The sequence below is a fragment of the Choloepus didactylus genome, chromosome 22, assembly GCF_015220235.1.
Source record: "Choloepus didactylus isolate mChoDid1 chromosome 22, mChoDid1.pri, whole genome shotgun sequence".
Taxonomy (NCBI): Eukaryota; Metazoa; Chordata; class Mammalia; order Pilosa; family Megalonychidae; genus Choloepus; species Choloepus didactylus.
The window spans coordinates 36,742,383-36,764,440 of record NC_051328.1 but is presented as its reverse complement, the minus strand read 5'-3'; the positions used below and the strand labels follow the sequence as shown (position 1 = coordinate 36,764,440).

Sequence of the window (22,058 nt, the reverse complement as noted above, 5' to 3'; positions counted from 1 at the left end):
CTTGCTGGCACTCTACATCCCTGATCTTGCTTTCTGCACTTAGCTCATCACAGCAGTCTGCAGAACTACACAGGTCTGCGGACCACACTTGGAGTGGCACAGTCTGTGGAGTAAAGAAGACGTGGGTTCAAGCCCCAGCGCTGCCATTTCTCACTTTGGGAAAATAATTTAACCTTTCCAAGCCTCAATTCTCTGTTTGCAAAATGAGGATTTTTGTGTACAGATTTAGATATAAAACATGTAGAGCACAATGCCAGGTGTGAAGAAGGTGCTCAATAAACGTCAGCTATTTGTCCACATCCTGTCCTGTTCCCAGGTGACAATATCTATGGCACAGTCAGGCCTGGCAACTAGCTCAGACATCTGGAACAGGGACATGGGCTCCAGGCAACCTCAGAGGACAGGGCAGCAAGTTGAGATTGGAGAGTCACTTGCAGCCACCCACTCCGAGATAATGTAACTGGACTGGCATTCAAAGGGGGCAGAGTTCTCTGGGACTTGGAAGACTGCCTGGTGGTCCACTGAGACCAGGGGATAACATCTACTGCCTTAGTACCATGGGGAAAATCCTGAGATCATTTATAACCATTATGAAAACAATGCTCACAGCCATTTGTGAGGCACCTCTGGGCTAGATTTCCCTCAATTATTGATGCTTCACAATGACCCCAGGAGATAGATACTGTCAAGTCTGTTTTGCAGGAGACATTGAGGCTTGGTGAGGCTATGTCACGTCCCTGCAGTCACACAGAAGAGGCACATCTTGTGACCCAGGTCTGTCTTCACTCCAGTATGGAATGACCAACTGCCCCAGTTTGCCCAAGACACAGGGCTAACCCCCCTCTTTAGCAGGCATTGAAGAGGGCAGAGCTTTACTAAAACATTGCCCAAGAGGCCAGAGCAGACACCTGGCTGCTTAAGAGGCTGCCTGGGAAAGCCTCACCCCGTGACATCCGGCAAACATACCTAAGGACAGAGACACAAGGGCTGTGATGGACGTAACCAAGATAAACCAATTACCCCGTGTCCCAGGCACGGCAATGGCTCCACACAGCCCAAGGTCTGTACACAAGTGGAAACTTCAAACTCCTGGTTACTTAGGCAGAAGCCTTCCTTTATTTGCTGCTGCTGCTTCTTCTTTTTTTAATTCAAACAATAAGTAATCAGAATGAACTTGGTTAATGGCCATATAATGTTGTAACTGGGCAAACAAAGCAATGAGGATGTGATCATGGTGGTAATACTTTGCATTTCTCAGAAGGGCTGGCCTTGGCCATGACTTCATTTTCCAGAGCTGCTGGCTGTGTCTGTGCCTCTGTGCCCCGCTCCAGTCTCTGCCCACCCCCGCGGGCCGTCCGACTGCCTGGCACACGAGAGATGCCGAGGACAGGGTGGCTGGGTGGGCTGATGAAGGGGGCACCTCTACTCTGCTAGTAGCTCAGGCACCCGGGTGAGGCGAGCTGGTCCCCGGTGATACGTCCCCACCACCTCCACCGCACACCTGGACTTGGCACCCCGTCCCTTGGACTGTCCTGAAAGCTTGATACAGAAGCTGGTCACATAATCTACCCTGCAAACTGGGTATCTCTGAGAATGAAATGGGGCACAATTAATACTCATGTTAGGACAAGGGTAAAGCGGGATCGTGCCAGGCCAAACGGGCCAAGAGGCCACCCTGCTGAGGCCAGTATCTCATCAGATCCACCCAGGGAGGCAGCGTGGTCTAGTGGTTACAAGCCCAGACTCCCCGAACTGCTGGTGAACCACGAACCTCCTTGGGCCTCAGTCTCCTCCTCTGTACAATGGAGCTAGGCAGTAGGTGCCTCGTGGGGCTGTTGTGAGGGTCACGCTAGTTAATACTGGTAAACCCTAAGAACAGGATCCAGCCCATGGGGGTGCTACCCTCCCACCATCTCCAGGATGGGGCACTATAATCATCACTGTTCTACAGTCAAGGAAACCGAGGCAGAGAGCGGCTAGGTAACTTGCTAATTAGTGGCAGAACTGGATTCAAACTGTCTCAGAGCTTATCCCTTAACCACCCTGCAATCCCGCCCCCACCTGCGAAGCGGCTGACGGCCACAAACTACAGCACAGAATTTAGGGCACAGGTCAAGCAAGAAGTCCAAGGAGCCCCTGAATCAACACATGGCACAGAGCACTCCTGGGTCCACCCTGGGCTGACCCAAGGAAGGGGATTCAGGTCCCCTGAGGCTGCCTGGCACACGTGAAGCCCAGGGCACCAACCCCAGAGCAGGAAGGCATTTGCTGCCTGGGCACCACAACCAAAGTCCCCCATGTCCCTTCTTGCCACATTACTCGATCTCAGAAATTCCTTTGCAAGACAAGACTGACATGCAATCTGCAATCCCAGGGTCCCAGCGGAATTTCACCAACACAAATTGCCGAGTTCTCCAGGAAAATGGAAGAAGTTTGCCTGAAGTTTCAGATTCTTGGTAGGTCTTAGAAAGCTCAGGCCCTCGAGCAGCTCCTGGAAGTGGCAGGAAGTGGTTTGCGTTTGCTTATTTTCCAAAGGATAACCACTAGATTTGCTCATAAAAACTTTTTAACCAATTGGCAGAGGGTAACAAAGCGATCAAATGATTTCTCATCTTAGGTTGTGCTTCTTTTGTTAATTTGATGTGTGGGATCCTCAAAGAGGCAGATGCTCAGGGCTTGGCAGGTAGAAAGAAAGGAGGAGGGAAGGAGGGAAGGAGGGAGAAGAGGGAAATCTCGATGAAGCATCAAAATTCACCTAAAAGAAAAGTTGAAGCACAGCCTGTGGCCGCAGATTCGATGGTGTCCCCCAGCACTGGTGACCAGTCCTACAAGCGTCAGAAGCCGGCACTTACACAATATACACGGGGGAAGGGAATGGAGGAAGAAGATGTTGTGCAAAAGGGCAACTCGAGGTGTCCAGGAGGCCGGGGATGCTTTGGATAAGGAGAGAAAGGAGAAGGGGCCCCTCACGTGGGGAAAACCCCAGCCAGGCCCAGAGACAGGGAAGGAGGGTGCTGAAGTGCCCAGCCGGGCAAGGGCCCAGAAGCACCCAGAGACAAGGCAGAGGGTTGGGAGGCTCACTGTGGGCCAAAACAGGAGACTCGTCCCAGGCTGACAAGCCCAGACTTGGATCTGGAAGCAACGAGGAGCAGCTGCAGGCAGCAAGCAGCGCTGGCGGCAGTTTCAGATGGCTCTGCTGGTGCCCGAGCTGCGGGCTGGGGGGTGGGGGTGGGGGGCTAGAGCAAATCAGGGGGCATGGGTCTGACACCCCCAGGGACAGGCAGCTCTAAGGAGCTGCACAGACACTGGCAGGCCTGGTCCAGAGAAGTGCCTACAAGGGTTACAGGAAAGAAGGGATGGCAGGAGCACACCCCTCCACAGTCTACATAGTTTCATTCGACCCTTGCGACAGCCTGGGGAGTAGCATGCCCCTTTTCCCAAAAGGGAAACTGAGGCCCAGGTGAGTTCGAGAACTTGCCCAGACCCACTCCATCTGACGGGTCTGTCCTCCCAGCCTCTGCACTCTACTGCAGTGCATGAATGAATGAACCAACAAGGAAAAGTAAGAAGGAAACCGAAACTTACTGCCCAGAAGAGGAACAGACCAGGGGAAGTGAGGGGCTGTGCAGAAGTCCCCGCAGATAGCAGTGGCTGGAGGGGCAATGGGGACGGCCCGAGGAGGCAGGGGGTCCCGGACCCCACGCTGCACCAGCCAGAGGCACCGTCTACCTGGGCCCAGGGCTGCATCAGAGGAGGGGCCGGGGGCGGGGGCAATTAAGAGAGCTGGCACGGTGCACTACTCCAGTCCTGTGGGATTTTCGATTAACAGGAGCCCAGTGCCAGGCCCGGACATCCTCTGGAGAGCCAGCCTGCAAGGCCGGACCTCACAGCAGGATGAGCTGTTACTGTAACCTCTCAAAGCCGCTGTGTCCAAAGGCCCAGGAAGGCTCCAGCCAATGAAATGATGAGAGAAAGTTTCCCTCCTCCCCCTGCAGAGCCTTCCGGAAGCAACCAGCCAGGTCCAGGGGCTCTCTGGAAATGGTTTCTTGAGATTCCAATTTGTCATGAGCCCCAACTCTGCCACCTCATCGGCAGGATGACCCTGGACAAGTGACTCAATCCCTCTGCACCCCAAGTTTTTGCTCCAGGAGCAGGGATTGATCATCTACTGAGGGCTGATGGTGAGAGGACCCAGTGTCTCCACTCCTTTGGGACGCGTAGCAGGTGCTCCCAGACAGCGGCTCATCCTAGAAAACGCAGCCGAGGCTGGAATAACCTCGGCAGGTGGGAGCCCCAGGCCCAGGAGTCCCTGTGTCTGGGGGGCCCGGTGACCTCACCTCCCTCAGCACTGAGACCCTCCCACGAGCCCCCAGCATCTCTTAGGGAGTCATTAAGGCACCCCATGACCCAGGTCGTGGCCTCTTTCCACTGCTGGACATGCCGGCCACGCAGCAGGAAACGGGCAGCTGCCTGGCGGCAGGTGGGTCCCCGAGCACTGCCTTCCAAGTGGCCCCGGTTCTTCCCGCTGGGATACATCCTTTGACCCCTCTCGCCCTTCTGTTTGGCGAGATGTTCGTCTTGGTCTCTGATGACTATAACTGAGATGAGACCCCTGAGATGGAGCATCGCTTTGTACACCGTGTTCCCCAGTGCCTGGGGGTTCCCCAATTTGTGCTCCAGGGGTTCTCTGGGGGCTGACCCCCAATCCAGCCTGCCCAACGTGCTTTCATGAACCTTCTCTTCGTGACGTGTCCCAGAGGAGAGGTGTGGCCCCAAAATCCCTGAAAGTGGGGGCACCAAAGTTCACCCCAATTCAAAGTCGCAGCACCCGTCCCCACAGGACTTCCCATTCCCCGGGCCGCTTACCCCTCCATGGCCCCCAGCAGCAGGGGCCTGCCTGGGCTTTCACTTCCTCGTGTACTGTCCATCTCCCCCAACTAGTAAGTTCTGGTAGGCCGGGGGTTTCTGTGTTTTGCTCACTACTGTACCCTCAGCACTCAGGAGGTGCACTGAATATTTGTGGAATATTGAATTTTTTTACAAAAAATAACTAAATTCAATAATTATGACTAATAACAGCCACAGTTCTCACTACGGGCCAGATGCTGTTCCAAACGTCACACGTCTCAACCCATCCAGTGCTCACGTCTACACTTTGAGGGAGGGAGAGCCCACTGCTCTCCCCGTTTCACAGATGAGAAAACTGAGGCCCAGCCGAGCCTGCACTCCACACCCTCGCCCCTACTCAGCCCCTAGTCCCTGCTCCTCTGCGCCTCACACAGGACCCTGCTTCCTAGGCCATGCCCATCTCAGGGATGAGAAGACTGAGGACTGCAGGTTCCAGACTAGTTAGGGGAATGAGGCAGAAAGGAAACAACTGCCAATGGCAAGGTGCTCAAGTAGGGCTAACCGAGCCCTCCGCCGACCATCCAGGGGGACTTCCAGGAGGAGGTGACAGCACTCAAGGATGCAGGGCAGTGGAGTCTCAGTTATGCCTCCTACAAAATAAAAGGAGACAGAGCCCTCGGCTCTCTCAGATGAGGGACACACACCCTCCAAGAAGTGAGTCCTGGATGTCCACCAGCCCGGCAGCAGCCAGAGACCCCGAGCTGGGCAGAGCCCGCGGGACGGTGGGGAGTGCAGCAATCTTCCCGCCATCCTCCCCACGCGGGCCGCACCCTGAGCAGCTCTGTCCCATCCTTCCCTGGGAGCCAGAGTGGAAACCCGTCACTTCCCTCCTCGCAGGAAATGGAACGGCCGGCGAGAGGCAGCCTCCGTCGAGCTCCTGAAGGCCCCTCCTGCCACCCGCTTGTGCAGGGCAGCCCCTCTCCACGTGCCCTCACCCGAGCAGGGACCCAGGCCCACGGCCGGCCCCTCATCAGAGGAGCCTCAGCTTCTGTGTGCGCTTCCACCATCCACCCTGGGGATCTCCCCCGGGGGCTCCTCATTTCCTTCCCCCAGGCCAAGGCCCACCCCGACCACCGGGATCCACTCCTCAGGAAGGACTCTGATGGGAACCACGACGACAACGACGACGACGCTGACAGCTGACACTGACTGAGCACTTTCAATTGGCCAGGTGCTTTACAGTCATTGAGTCACAAGGTTTAAACCAATGCCATAGGGGGCGTGACTGGGCCCATTTTATGGAGGAGGAAACAGGTTCATTGAGGTCACCTAGCTTGGACAAAGCCTTGGTAGGTTGTAAATCCTCGAAAGCACCCAGGCCAAAGTTTCAGTCATCAGACTCCGCATGAATCCCAGCTCTGACGCTGGCGCTATGATCAATGGCTGATCATGTAACAGCTCTGTGCCTCGGTTTCATCTGTGAAACGGGGATAATGATGCCCATCTCGTGGGCTTCTCGGTGGATTAAATGAGATAGTGCAAGAAAGAGCCCGGCATCTAGAATCTCTCACTAAATGGCAATTAAGATTGTATATTCTTATCACCAACATTCATAATAAAAATATATTCCATGTTGTTTGGGGACAAAGGTGCCAGTACCCAGGGGCATTTCGGGTGGCACTGAGGAGTAAAGGGAACACCGGATTTGGAGCTAGCCTGAACTGAGTTTGACTCCCAGCTCAGCACATCTTACTGTGTGACCTTGAGCAGGCGTCTCCACCTCTCTGTGCCTCAGTTTTCCTGTGGGTAAAGTGGGAACAACCAGGCCTAATTCCATGCATTATCGGGAGGGTTAAACGAGGCCAGGGCTGAAACTATGCTGGTGGCTGCTACCGCCGCTGTCATCATCGCTGTCACTGCAGAGAGGACAGCCCCCGGGGCCACCCTGTAATCTACACGGAACTGCAGGGCAACACACACACGCAGTACTTGGCTCAAAAGGTCTCGCGAACTTAAGTCCTAGGGAAGGAATTGAGCCCGGGCTCCTCTCCGGCCCCTCCTGCGATGTCGTGTTTCCCGTGGGAAGCGTGTCCTGTTTCATTTCCTCCCAGAGGTGAAAAGTGGGTTGTCTGAGGGGCCCACCCTCTCCCGGGGCAGCCATGTGGCTTCCTCCCACCCTTCACTCGTCAATAAAAGCCAATTCGGGGGAACGCTTCGGCCCCTGCAGCTGCTCCACTCTCAGCACACATTCGGGAACGCCCCCAGGTGACCAGGGTCTGCTTGGGGCCCTCCGGCACCGGGCTGGGGGCAGAGAGGCACGACACGGGCAGTGAGCGGGCGCCAGGCCAAGGCCAGCAGCGGCACCGACCCCGCCCTGGGGCACAGACGTGCACAGACTCGGGGCTACCGTGGGCCCCGGAGACCCAGGAAGAGGCGTGTCCAGCAGCCTGACGCCAATCAACAGACAGCTCGGTGGGCGAGGACAGGGCCTGGAAGGAAGCTTCCGGAACATTCCTCACCCCGGTGGACTCGGCTTTTACCTTTGAGCAAGGACTCTGGCCTCAACCTTGCACATCACATGCTGAATCACATTCCTATACACTCACAGATGTAAAAAAAAAAAATTAAGAGACAACAAATGGCGAATAAATAAATCATCTTTCCTAAGACTTCCTGAAGAGCTCCAGTCTACAGGGTGGGCCTGAAAAATGAAACAAATGAATCACAGGCCTGCATGAATCACGGGATGGGGCTCGGCTTTGGAGTCACAGGGGTTCACGCTCAATCCCCGCTGATTGCAGCAGGTCATGTCACCACTGGGAACCTCAGTTTCCTCATCTGTGGATTCCACTGCTGTGAGGACTACAGGGGGTATAAATGCTTGCTGCATATGAGACCCTCAGAAACGGTCTGTTGTTGCCATTGTTAGACGTCTCATCAGAAACCTGCACCTCAGCTTCCCCGTGTAAAACGGAGCCTAATTCATCATGTTGCTGGGAAGACTCAAGGAGCCGAGGCCCTGGGCAGGGATCTAGGCCGTCAGGCCATGAACGCTATGCCAGGCCCCACGCTTTGAATGGGTGGGCTCTGTGGGTGAGGAAACCGAGGCAGGGTGGGTGAGCAACTCCCCGGTCTCACCGCTGAGGAGGGGGTGCGTGCTGGCCCCGGCATCCGTGCCCCTGACCACCGCCCCTGACAGCTGTGGTCACGCACCCACGGCCCCGCTGGGGCTGGACTCCAGCGCTGCCCGCCACCACACCCCTTCCCTTGAGCGAGCGTCTCCCGTGGGCCGGTGCCCGTGCCAGACCCCGCGCAGCTCTGGACCACCCGTGGGGACGGCGCTGGGGTGCAAACCAGCCTCCAGCTTCAAAGGCACGACTCCTGACTCCATTCACATCTCAAATCGATGCCGCGTTGCACCAACCCCCTTCCCTCACTGCTCACACGGGTCCCTGGACACACCTGCAGCCCTGACCGAGGGCGCAGGAAGCGGTAACCCCGCAGACAGAGGGCCCGCAGACCGAGGCCCCGCAGACAGAGGCCCCGCAGACAGAGGGCCCCGCAGACCGAGGCCCCGCAGACAGAGGGCCCCGCAGACAGAGGGCCCGCAGACAGAGGGCCCCGCAGACAGAGGCCCCGCAGACAGAGGGCCCCGCAGACCGAGGCCCCGCAGACAGAGGGCCCCGCAGACAGAGGGCCCCGCAGACAGAGGCCCCGCAGACAGAGGGCCCCGCAGACAGAGGCCCCCGCAGACCGAGGCCCCGTAGACAAGAGGGCCCCGCAGACAGAGGCCCCGCAGACAGAGGGCCCCGCAGACCGAGGCCCCGCAGACCGAGGCCCCGCAGACAAGAGGGCCCCGCAGACCGAGGCCCCGCAGACAGAGGGCCCCGCAGACAGATGGCCCTGCAGACAGACGGCCCCGCAGACGGCCCTGCAGACAGAGGGCCCCACAGATAGATGACCCCACAGACCGAGGGCCCACAGACCAAGGGCCCCGCAGACAGATGGCCCTGCAGACAGACGGCCCCACAGACAGATGGCCCTGCAGAACCAGGCCACCCGCGGACAGATGGCCCCGTGGACAGACAGCCCCACAGACAGACAATCCCACAGACCCAGGGCTCACCAGCTCCCCACCCAGTGCTCCTCCCACTTCATTCCCTCTTGTCTCTTTTCTTCTCCTCGCTCCTTCGCTCTCACCTCACTCTCTCTCCCCCTTCAGCTTTCACTGTCTCTCACACACACATGCACACTTTCTCACACATGCTTTCTCTAACACACTAAGTTTTCACACTTTCACACTCATACTTTCTCACACTTTCACACTTTCACACACTCAGTTTCTCCCACACTCACACACACTTTCACGAATACTTTCACACTCTCACATATACTTTCTCACAAGCATTCGCACACATTTTCTGACACACACATTCTCACACTCACACTTTCTCTAATACTTTATCACTTTAACACACGTATACTTTCTCACACACACTTTCTCTCACATGCACTTTCTCTTGCACACACACACACTTCCACACACACACACCAGTCAGACCCTGTCCCTCCCCTGTAATCCTTTCTCCTTTCCCCTCCTCTCCTCTTCCACATCCTGCCTTTCTCCCCGGCGGTTCTTGTCCTCTCTGTCCTCGCTGCCATTTCCCGTGCTCTATTTTTGCCAGCCTTTGTCTTCTGTTTCTCCCTCCCATTTTCCTTTGGTGCCCTCATTTCCCTTCCCCTCTTTTGCCTCCTCCTCCTCCTGGCGTGTCTCTGTCCCCAGCCCCTTAGGAGGCCGGAAAACCCTGGCTCTGGCAGCCCGGCCACTCCGCAAAGCCCCTCTCCCTGCTCTCCATCAGGGACGGAAGGGGGTCCTGGTTTCAGGGAAACACTTCTTCACCAATGCCGCTAACAGCGAGCCGAGGAGGGGCGGAAGAGGGACAGAGGGACAGAGGCCACAACCATGAGCAGAAGGCACCAACCACACCAAACCCTGCGCCATTTTCAACTCATGGAGCTAACTGAACACAAAAATTAAAATCAGTGACACCCAAACATTGGGACTGGCGGTTTGATGTGCTGAGCCCTCAATCATGGGACTTGCCCTTAAGAAGCTCGTTACTGCAAAGCAGAGTCTAAACTTGCATATAATTGTGCCTAGGAGTCTCCCCGAGTACCTCTTTGTTGCTGAGATGTGGCCCTCTCTCTCTCTCTCTCTGAGCCACCTTGACAGGTGAACTCGCTGCCCTTCCCCCTACGTGGGACCCGACCCCCAGGGGTGTAAATCTCCCTGGCAATGAAGAGTATGACTCCCGGGGATGAATGTGGACCTGGCATCATGGGACTGAGAGTATCTTCTTGACCAAAAGGGGGATGCAAAATGACACGAAATAGTTTCAGTGGCTGAGAGATTTCAAATGGAGTCGAGAGGTCACTCTGATGGACATTCTTATGCACTATATAGATAACACGTCTTAGGTTTTAATGTGTTGGAATAGCTAGAAATAAATACCTGAAACTACCAAACTCCAACTGAGCAGTCTGGACTCCTGAAGACGACTGTATAATAATGTAGATTACAGGGGGGTGACGGTGTGATTGTGAAGACCTTGTGGATCACACCCCCTTTATCTAGTGTATGGATGAGTAGAAAAATGGGGATAAAAACTAAAGGACAAATAGGGTGGGATGGGGGGATGGTTTGGGTGTTCTTTTTTCACTTTTTTTTTTTATTCTTATTCTGATTCTTTCTGATGTAAGGAAAATGTTCAGAAATAGATTGTGGTGGTGAACGCATAACTATATGATCATACTGTGAACAGTTGATTGTATACCATGGATGATTGTATGGTATGTGAATATATTTCAATAAAACTGAATTAAAAAAAAAAAAATCAGTGACACCGATGCTGACTAGGCTCTGTGGAACCAAGACATCGGGCACTGCAGACGTCACTACTAATGGGCTCAACTCTTTTGGAAAGCTCTGTGGCCTCTTTGATACCAAAAGCCATAAAAACGTTCACACCCCTTTGACTAGCTAATCTCTCTCCTGGGAATTTTTCCAAACAGAATTCTTCATCATCATAAGGAGGATAAAATAAAATAAAAAAGCTAGGAGCATGCAGAAATGCACTGTGACATACTCTATGCAAGACAGAACACTGGAAATGGCCTGAAGAGCCCACCAAAGGGAAACGGTTTCGTAAAATACGGCGCAACTCAAGAACTGTCAGGCAGCCGCCAAAGAAACATAACCTATGTTGATGACAGGAGAGGAAAAAATGAACGAAAACCTCTGGCTTGTTCGCCAGGTTTGTGATGACAGAAAAATACATGTATGTGCGACAAAGATGAAGAGAAATGAGTGGAAGATCAACAAAGCAGCTCTTGAGAATTAAATCCGTTTGACTCCCAAGTTCAGATAGCAAAGGATACCAAATTATCCCAATCTGTTTGGTTCCAGAGTTTTGAAGGGCACGTAGCAAGAGTTTGGAAAGTGAGACCTTACCCAAAAGTATATCCAAATGTACTCAGCTTCCGCGTACGTGGGCAGGATGGGATGTCCCACGGTTATGCTAAGGCGCTGGAACTGCACGTAAAGACCTTTTTTTTTTTTTTTTGGTTAACTCTCTTTAAAGTTGCTTTGATTCAGTTTTTACAATTAAAGGAAAAAATCAGGATTCCCATGTACAGGGTTTTAGAGTTTTACAAAGGGCTTTCTCATACATAATCTTACTTGATCCTTACAGGAGCTCTTGAGGGGAGACAGGGCAGAGTTTTACTGACCCCATTTTTACCAAGAAGAAACCAGGAATCAGAAAGGCTGTGACCTCTTTGGCATCAGAGTCATGAGGCAGTGGAGATGGGACTGAAACAGGCACCGGAAGCCCGTCCCCACCACCCCGGGAGCCGACAGAGCTCAGCCCCCTCGAGGACACTGGCTGCAGCTGTCCGCTGCACGTGACCGCCCCACACCACGGATTAACCCCCAGGGCTGCCAGCTGAGACCCCCCAAGACAACGCCCCTGATCCACACACAGGGTCCGAAGGAGGCCCAGCTGGCCCAGGACACACCCCACCACAGGGGGACCCACAAATGGGACCTCTCCCCTGGTCGCTCGTCTAAGCCCCTGCACCCAAAAAGAACACCAGAAGGGAAAATCCACACAGAGGCGGGAGCCAGGGATGTGCTGTCAGTCGTGAGTTCGAATGCCGATGACTCCACTGTCAGCCGTGTGCGGAATCATGCTGAGCCGCGCCCCTGCCAACTGGTAAAATGGGAGTTATGCTAGGGCTACCTCCTAGGGTTACGGGACGAACGGGGACAGTTTACCTGGGTCCCGCGGTGCCCTCCATGCTCTCCCCCGGGGCCTCTGTTCCTTGCTCCCATCCAGAGTGCTCTACCCCTGTGTGGCTCATGCCGTCATTTCCTTCAAGTCTCGCTCAGGCATCCGCCCCCTGGACACACCCACATCCCTTACCCACCCGGCTTTAGTGTTCTTCGTGATGTCTGGCCATTCCGGACACGCCATGCGTTTACGGGCTGGTTTAGTAGTGCCGGGCATCCCCCGGCGACTGCCCACCGTGGTGCTGCATTCCTGGAACAGCCCCCAGCGCGGAGCAGATGCTCAGAGAGTGGAGAACTAGTTCATTCATACGTGGTGGAGATGACTTTGTCTGAGAGGAACACGGACACTCTGTCCACTCTTAGCCGAGGGCTGCCTTGACGGGTCCCCCAAGGGCCATCAGATGCCCTGGGACACGGCAGGCCTCTGGCCCGGGCAACCAGGGTGTCCACTTGCCCCACACCCGCGAGGCTTCCCTCTCTGCTCCCCGGGGCCAAAGGGCACCAGTCCAAAGGCTGGCACCGAGAAGAAATTCAAGAGTCCTGCTGGCCAGATACAGCCAAAATAAATGCCTCGCTGTGGCTGGAACTGCAGATTTCAATACAGCCACTGGATTCTGGAACTCTCAGAGGAAACAAAAGCCAACTTCCTAGCACCAAGCAGGCTGGGGAGGATCCCCCAGTATCTCCTTCTACCTCGCACCTCCTCCTGCCTGGGACCCCAGGCCAGGACCGGGACCTTTGGCACCTGCAGAAGGGAGCTGGTGTCTGCTGGAGGCCCACTGCTCTGGCACCTGCACCCAGCACCCCACAGGTGTCACAGCTCAGCCCCGCCCCAACCTGAGCCAGGTTGTCACAGATGACAAAGAGGGGGCTCCAAAAATCCAGATGCACAGGCCAAAGCCGCCCAGGCAGTCAAGGGCTTTGTTTGGCGATTACACACGCTAGGTCCATGCACTCCACGAGATGGAACAATCTCGAAGGGCTTTCAGGCCTCGGGGTGCAGTGGAACTTTCTACACCACCACCCCCGCCCCCCACAGACTATGGAACTGGGACCCCAAATGAGACCTCTCCTGCTGGGCTCCTGCTGAAGCCCCTGCATCCAATGAAGCCTGTCACGATGCGGGAGAAGAAAGGACCACAGCACCCAGAGTTCTGGAAGCTCTTTCTCTCCCTCAGGGACTCTGAGTCTCTGTTCCACCAAACGGGCGACCTGGGTTTCTTCCAAAACCTGGTGCTGCAGCTCCTCAGGAGCCTCTGCAGGTGACATTCCCTCTGCAGGAGCAAGCACCACCACCCTCTTCACCTGGCTAACCCTCACTCCTCCCAAGGTGCCCACTTAGATGCTGCCTCCTCCAGGAAGCCTTCCTGCCCACCTCTCCACATGCCAGCAGGGACGTGAGCCATCAGAGGCCTCAGACAAGGCGGGTCTTGCACATAGCTGCATCTCCCGTGCCTGACAGAGTGGCCACGACATAGTAGATGCTCAATAAACTGATAAATAAGTGACTGACAAAAGAATGAATGACTACAATAATGAAAGAAAAAAGAGAGAATGGGAACAGGCTGGATGGAAAAAAATGAATGAATGAAAGAATGAAGCATGAATGAAATCTGGAAGGATGGGCTGATACCCCGAGTTGAGTATCAAATGACAAGCGTGCACATCTGATTTCCAGGCAACCTCGATGGCCACATCAGTAACAACTCCTCTGTCCACCTCCCAGATCGCAACGGGGTGCGTGACAATGGAATGAGCCAGGGGCCCAGGCAAGAGTTCCCAAAGTGGGGTCTGGGGGCTCCAAGGCCCTCCCTTGGTGCCCCAGGGCACATGTATCAGCTCACTAATCTGCACAAGTCTACGAGGGAGACAGCAGTATCACCTCCAGGCCGGAGGCCAGGAAACTGAGGCACAAACACATGCATACAGCTAGTGAGTGGAGGACAAGGAACGCAAACTCCACGCATACGGGCTCTGGGCTTTGAGCTCTTAACTGCTGTGGCCATTGTCACTCAGCTCTAGTGTGCTAAGGGCATGTAACTAGCAATGAAAATAATAATAATTACTCCTCTCATCTTTCTATGCTAAGGTCATATAGCCAATCAACATCATCATCATCTCTCATTTATACTAAGCTCAGATAGTCAATAATAATAATACTACACTCATCTTCATTATGCTAAGGCCATAAAGCTAATAATAATAATAACATAATAAAACTCTCAGCTTTCATATGTCAGGGTCAGATAGCCAGTCACAGTAGAAATAAATTAATAATAATAATAATAATAGTAATAATAATAATAATAAACAGGAAGTACCAATGCCCCCCTTGAATTTGAAGGGACTTGGGGACAGTAATTCAAAAAAGCAGGGCATCAGAAGATTGGTGACTGTTTGCAGAGCTGGTGCACCCTTTGCATCTGGCCTGTAAGCCAGGTGGAGGTGGCTCTGAGACAACACTGGGGCCCTCCCCCCAACACTACGGTTTTGAGCCTTTCTCCGGGCAGGCCCAAGCTCAGCAGCATGTCACATGGACTTCTCCTTCAGTCCTCACACATCCCCTCTGAAGGAGGGGCCATGGGGCCCCCCAGCTTGCAGGCGAAGCAAGCCGAGGCTCTGAGAGGCTAAGTGACTTGCCCAAGGTCACAGAGCCAGGAAGTGACGTTTGCACCCAGCCTCTCTCAGACCCGGAAGCCCAGACCCTTGCCCTGTGGCTCCAGCCTCCTTCCCCTTTCAGAAGCCCAGCGGAACGAGACTGCCCAGCCTGCCCTTCCCGCCACGCCAGCTCCCTGAGCCCGCCACGGGCCCAAACCCCACCACTACCCTCGAGAACCGTGAGGTTTGGGCTGGGGCCTTAGGCCTTAGGGAGTGGGGTCGGAGTCACTGTCTTGCTTGACCCCCCAGGCTTGAACCGGGACCCCGAGGGCCTCGGAAATCTGGGTGCCAGTTCACCACGACTGCCCAGCAGGCCACCATTTCTCAACTTGGGAGGGACAGGGATGCCCTCTGCCCGCCCCACCCCTGGTTCTCAGCCCAGGCCTGGCCTCCCTGTTCCCAGCAGGGCCTGGCCACTCTCCCAGGACCCCCGCGGGCCAGAGGCCGAGCCCGCCCCGCAGGCGTCCCTCCTGTTTCTCCCAGGGCAGGGCCCAGAAGGACGCAGTTGCCCGGCTGCCCCATCCCCACATCCCAGCCCCCTCAAGGCCCCCAGCGCGGTTACCTCCTGCCTTGCGCCTTTGAACCCCAGGAGGCCGAGGAAATACAGGAATGTGCGAGGCCCAGGGTCAGAGCTGGAGTTGGATTTGAGTTGGGTTGAGATGAGGGGAAAAAGGCCAAGAACAACTCACTCATTTACTTCATTTCCAGACTTGGCGGCCGGCCGGGCCGGGCTTCCAGACCGAGCTGGCTTTGGCCGGGACATCTGCAGCAGCGCAGCCACAAGGCACATCTGGATCCGCTTAGGCAGCTAAGAGCCATGAACTTCTCTTAAGACATTAGTTCCTGGGAAGCCCGGGGCCCTCTGGGGAGTGGGTGAGGGGGCCGCCCAGGCTAGCCCCACACTCTCGGGCTAGCTGAGGCCATCCAGGGCCACCTGAATGGGGGTGAGGGGTGCTTTCAGGTCTGCTTGTGGGAGGATCACCGTGTACCCTCAGCTGCACAATGGCTTGGGGGTGCACCAGCCCAGCACCTGCACTTCTTGGCTTTGTGGCCCTGGGCACTTCTCTCGACCTCTCTAGGCTGCTCAGCAAAGCATTCCGCCTCTCCCGGAGGAGACTGCAACTCTGGTGAGGACCCAAGGTGCCACTTCCTATTTGCAACTGTGTCTCACTGCTGAGCATGCGTCTGGCCAACATATGAGGTGAACCCAAACTGATCAAAGGAACCTCGGTTTCCTCATCTGTAAAATGGCGGTGACGATCAGTTCTACCTTCCAGGGTTGTTCTGACGACTAACGGATAGAAGACAGTGAAAGCCTGAGCACAGAGGAATTTTAATTTTTTTAATTTTTAATATTTTAAGTCTGTACTTGGCACAGCAGCATGTTGGAGAGTCTAGCCCAGAACTCACGGCCAAATTCTTGGGAACATGAATATCCAGAGAAATCCTGATTTTGATTTTTTTTTTTTAAGTCTCTCTTCTTCACCCAAGCACAGCATGTGCTCACCTGGACCAAGCAGGTGAACCCTGTGCAAATCAGCACACAAGGAGCACGAGGCCGCTGGCCAAAGGGGCAGCCTCGTGGAGCCATGTCCATCACTCCAGGCCCCCGCTGCAGCCCCACACCGCACTGACCTGTGCAGGGAAGTGGCGGATTCCAGGGGGGTGGGTGACGCAGGTTCAAGTCCCAGCCCCCCATTCATTAATATCAGCCCTGCAGGCAACTTCTCCTGCCTCCACCTCCCTGTCTGTTTTTGGCCATAGCAATGGCACCCATTTCATCAGGTTGTTTCTTGTCTGGGTAAAAGGGTAACCACATAACTCAGAAATACCCCAATTCTCAGAAAAGCGTCTGGCACACTGTAGGTGCTCAATAAATGTTAGCTCTTACTATTCCTTCCGCTGGCTGCCTAAACATACAGCTAAGGAACCAAGCCCTCGGTCTGCACTGATTCCAGAGAGACGACAGCAGGACTGGGGTCTGACATCACCTCCAGTCCTCTAACCCACATCCACCCTGGCCTGAGCTGAGAATCATCTGGGGTGTGTTTGCAAAATAGATACCCGGCAGAAATCGATGGCACACCACCAGGCACAACTAATTTGCATTGCTAGGAACAAGAATCATTTGCATTATTATCAATTTTCTACAATGAAAGAATTGTAAACGAGCTCAAAAGAGAGAAACAACTCAGATGGGCGAGCTACCAAAGACACTCGGTCATCTTTTTTGCCCATTTCAAAGTCTTCTGCAATGTTCCTTGATAGACGTGATCTCACAAGTCTAAAAAGATGGAGGTAGAACATCATCATAGGAAGAGTGTAGAGAAAACTTAAATGTCCATCAGTAGGAAATTGGTTTAATAAGTTCTGGTATTTGTATGCAACAGAATAGTCTGCAGCCGTTAAAATAGATGATGTTACAATAAAATACACGATGCCAGGCGCTACCGCACACCAAATGAATGCAAACCTCAGGGTGGGACCCGGTGTGGGTCTATTTCCTAAAGCGCCCCAGGTCCCAGGTGACTCTGGCATGCAGCCCAGGCGGGGAACTGCTCTGGAAGAGGGAGGAGGACAGAGAAACAAGGAAGCCAAGAGTCACCCAGGCCAGGCTGAGGAGCAGGAGAAAAACAACCAACACCCCCACTTGTCCCAGCCTTGCCCAGAGCTTCTGAGTACCACGGCTGCCCCATATTTCCGTCACTTAAGGTCTACGAAAGTCTGCTCAACAGCCTTTAGCTGGCCAAGCCTGTGTACACAAGCTGCAGTGGGGAGCTCGAGATAATCATCCAACAGTTCCGTTTAGAAAAGGCCCACTCCTGCCTCAAGTTCACCCTCCGCTGGGACCGAAGGGGAAGGGGAGACTCTTTTGACGGTGGGGTTTTTACAACCAGGTACTATTTCTCCAATGGAGTCAAGATGGAACTCAACCTGCAGCACCCTTCGGTGCCAGCAGACAGGTTGCCATGACAACTGTGCCACAAAACCTTGGCCCACGCTGGGCTCCAGGAGGGCGGCCGGGACTCCCCCAGCACCTTCTAGCACCTCCCAGAAGGCTTCCTCGGGCTGGTAAGTGAAGCTCAGCCCAACTGCCGCTGATCTGTCACCAAAACCGGCTTTGCCCGAAGGAATGGGGACCCGCCAGGTCCCAAGGGCAGGCTGACCTCTATCAGGTGGCCCGGGGCCGTGGGGGACAAGGACCCTCTGAACAGGTCTGAAACTATTTTGTTAACATGTTTGTGTTCTTGCTTTCTGGAAAGCTACATACAAGGTGCAGGGAAGGCATCACTCCAGTTCCCCAACTGAATCTCGCTTCTAGCAGAAAACCCAGCTTGAAGTAGGTGTTCAACAAATATTATCAAATTAACCTGAGAATGGATAAATACAGAATTGAGCTAAACTGGATATGCTACCTTATACCAAGATTCCAGTGGGAGTCAAAAGGATAAAAGGAAATAAAGTGAGGAAAACACAAAATCTAGACAATCCCAACTATCTCCTTCATTTTGGCCTTTGATTTGGATAAAGATCACCCTTATTTGCCTAGAGAGACAACACACTGCAGGAAAGATTGTGAAATTCTAGAAGCAGTGTCTGTAAACCACTGTGGTATATAAATAGCCAAAACTTCAACTGACCAGCAGCACAGCCGGCCGGAGGAGGGATGGGGTGATGAGGTCCCCGGCCCGGGCTGCAGGCGGAGAAGGGAGCCTGGACTCGGGCCGAAGGACAGTGGAGGATATTGAGGGTTTGGAGCTGCATTTCCTGAATATCTGCTCTATCATCAGCCTTCTCCCTCGAAGGCAAAGCCAAAGTTCCTACAAGGACCTCCCTGTCTGACCCCAGGCTGACTCAGTGACCTCACGTCCTACCACCCTCCTGATACGTTCACCTTCTTGTGTTCCTAGAAAACACCGGGCAGGTTCCCGCCCCAGGGCCTTTGCATCAGCTGTGGCTACCTGCCTGGCTCACTCCCTTCCCTCCTCAAGCCTCTGCTCAAATGTCACCTTCTTCCCTGGGAACCCCCTGGCCACCCTATTTAAAGTGCCACCACCCACAGACACCCCTTCGTTCATCCCAGCACCTTCTGTCCTCCTTAACTGGCGAGATTTTTTTTCTTCGTAACATTTATCATCAGCTGACCCAATTCTACAATGTCCTGTTTATTTTCTCCTTCCCCCTGTTGAATGGGCACTCGAGAGGGCCAGGATCTCTGCTTTGCTCACGATTGTGTTCTCCATGCCCAGAATGAGGCTGGACGCAGCAGGTGTCACCATCTGGATGAGGGCTGAGCGCGCCCAGTCACCTCACCTGATCCTTACTGACCCTACTCTCGTCCTCTCTTTACAGTTACGGAAAGGAGGGCTCGGCTGAGAAGCTGTGGGGCTGGGATTCGAACCCAGGTCTGTAGACTCTGTCGCCTCCCACTGTGGTGAGAGGATGCCCGCTGGCCTCAGGGACTGACCGGCACTGGAAGGGCATCTGCCCTTTTCCTGCCTGGGCGTGCAGAAGGGCAGCTCCTGTGCAGGGTGTAGGGTAGGAGCAGGGGCAGGCGATTCTCCGCCACGCCCCATTCTCCTGGGACACACGCATCCCTGCCCCTCCAGAGGCTGGGGGAGCCAGGTGCTCTGGTGCCCAGCCCTGCTTTCTCTTATCTCCAGGCCTTCAGACCCGCTGCCCTGGGCCACTCCTAGAGCCCTGGCCACCTCTCTCCCTGGGGCAGGCTGAATAGTGGCCTCCAAAGATGTCCACGCTCTGATCCCCAAACCTTTGAGAAAGTGATCACACAAGAAAAGGGACTTTGCAAATGCAATGAAGTTAAGGATGTTGACAGAGGAGGTTGTCTTGGATTATCCTGGTGGGCCCGATGTAATCTCGAGGGTCCTTAGAAGAGGGAGGTGGGAGGGTCAGAGTCAGAGAAGCAAGCAGAGGTCAGAGTGATGGGCAAAAAGCCAAGGAATGGAGACTGTCTCTATATCTAGAAATGCCAAGGAAATAGGTTCTCCCCTAGAGCCTCCAGAAGGAACACAATTCTGCCGACACCATGTTTCGGCCCCATCAGACACATCTTCAGACTTGCAGCCTCCAGAACTATCAGATGGTAAATCTGTGTTGTTTTAAGCCACTGAGTTTGGGGTACTCTGTTATGCAGCCAGAGGCAACTAATGCACTCACTAAGCCCTCAGCTCAAAGGGCACCCCTCAGGGGGCCTGCCCTGCTCCCCAGCTTGCTCAGATGCCACAGACGCTCCCTGGGCTCCCTCTTCCTTAATTACATGTCAGTGGTGAAGGGCTCATGCTCTGAAGCCAGACAGCCTGCATTTGATTTCAGCCTCCTCCTCTCATGAGCTGTGCAACCTTGGAAAAATGTCCCAACCTCTCTGATCTGTTTACTCTGGGCCACCCAAAGGGGTGAGACCCGATGACCTCTGAGAGAATTCAGGAAGAGACAGGGTCTGGCGTGCTGGAACGAGGTGTGCCCCTGAGACCTGTCTTCTCTTCCAGGCCATAAGATGAACTGTGCATGTCTTGTCCATCATATTTCCGGAGCACCGGACTGTCCCCAGGCTATCAGATCTGAATAATATGTTGAATGAGGGAATACGTGCAGCATAAGAAAATCTCAAATACCAACTTAAAGAACAAACCATCTGATAGCAAGGACCCTGAGCCAAAGCTTTTAAGAACAGGAGGCTTCTCCTGGGCTCAACTCCAATGGCCCCAACTATTTCAGACTGGGCAGAGGGAACAATGACTGTCCCCATCCAGCTTCTCCTCTGCCGCGCAGACAGAGATCTCACTGGCCAACCTTTCCTCTCCCCCTTCTGCTTCATCTGATCCCCCTACAATGGCCAAGGGAAGCCCTCATGACGGCCAAGGGCACTGTGCTGGTTTGAATCTGTCATGTACCCCATAAAAGACCATGTTCTTTTCATCCAATCTCGTGGAGGCAGACCTACTGTGGGTGGGACCTTTTGATTAGGCTGTTTCCATGGAGATGTGACCCTGCCCATTCAAGGTGGGTCTTAATTAGCTCACTGGAGTCCTTATGAGAGCTCAGGGAGAGAGACCCAGACGCTTCGGATGCAGACAGAAGGACGTCTGGAGATGCTAAGCTAAGAGACAAAGCCCAGAGTTTGCCCCAGAGAAGCTAAGAGAGAGACTAAGACAGAAGCCCAGAGACATTTAGAGACGCCACTGGAACCAGAAGCTGAAGGCGATGCAACCCAGGAGCAAAGGACCAGCAGACACCAGCCACGCACCTTCCCAGCTGACAGAGGTGTCTGGACACCATCGGCCTTCCTTCAGTGAAAGATCCTCTTGTGGATGCCTTAGTTTGGACATTTTCACAGCCTTAGAACTGTAAATTTGTGAACTAATAAACGCCCATTGTAAAAGCCAATCCATTTCTGATATATTGCATAACAGCAGCTTCAGCAAACCAGAACAGGGACCCTCCCAATGGCCAAGAGGAGACCCTCCCCATGGCAGCTGAAGGAAGGACACCCCCCCACCAATGGCTGAGGGACACCCACTTGTCTCTCCCAAGCGGTGCTATAGAAGGATGGGGGTGGCAGACCAAGGCCCAGACAAATCCCACTCCATTTAGGGCCAGCTCATGGGGAAACTAATTTCACTATACTATTCCCCCTACATGGGGTTGTTGTAGGGGTGAAAGGAGAGAAAACCTATGAAATATAGTGCCTGGCATATAGTTAGCCGTCCATGAATGCTCATTAGAGACTGTTTAATTATTTTATCCCATACTACACACTGAAGTAGCAGCAGACCTCCCTTTCAAATCACATACAAATGGACTAAATGAGGAAGGGTGGGCAGCAGAGGAGTGGGGGCTCTGGACTCAGAAGACTGGATGCTGTGTGAGCCTGGGTAACTTGCTTAACCTCTCTGAACTCAGGTGCCCCATCCATAAAATGGAGATTATGACCTACCCCAAAAGAGTGCAGTGACATGAGGAAACAGTGCCCATTGAGCCTTCTCACGCTGGAGGTCTTCAGGAGCGCTTCCAAAGGCTCTTGCCAAGGCCTCCCCAGACCCAGGCGGTCGGCACTGCTGGGGTGGGGCCCGGGCACCAGGGCTCTGAAGATGGCCCCGGTGACTCGGGAGCAAAGATGCTTACCACAGGCCCAGCACACAGTCGGAGCGGGTAAATCTGAGCTTTCCTTGCTGTTTCATCA

At 54.2% G+C, this 22,058-nt stretch overlaps 1 protein-coding gene across 1 annotated transcript in view; it reads right to left on the bottom strand.

The window, feature by feature from the left end:
* The window catches only part of LOC119519003 (c-Maf inducing protein), a 232,059-nt gene that overhangs the window by 180,066 nt on the left and 29,935 nt on the right, over positions 1-22,058 (bottom strand). The window lies entirely within an intron of this gene.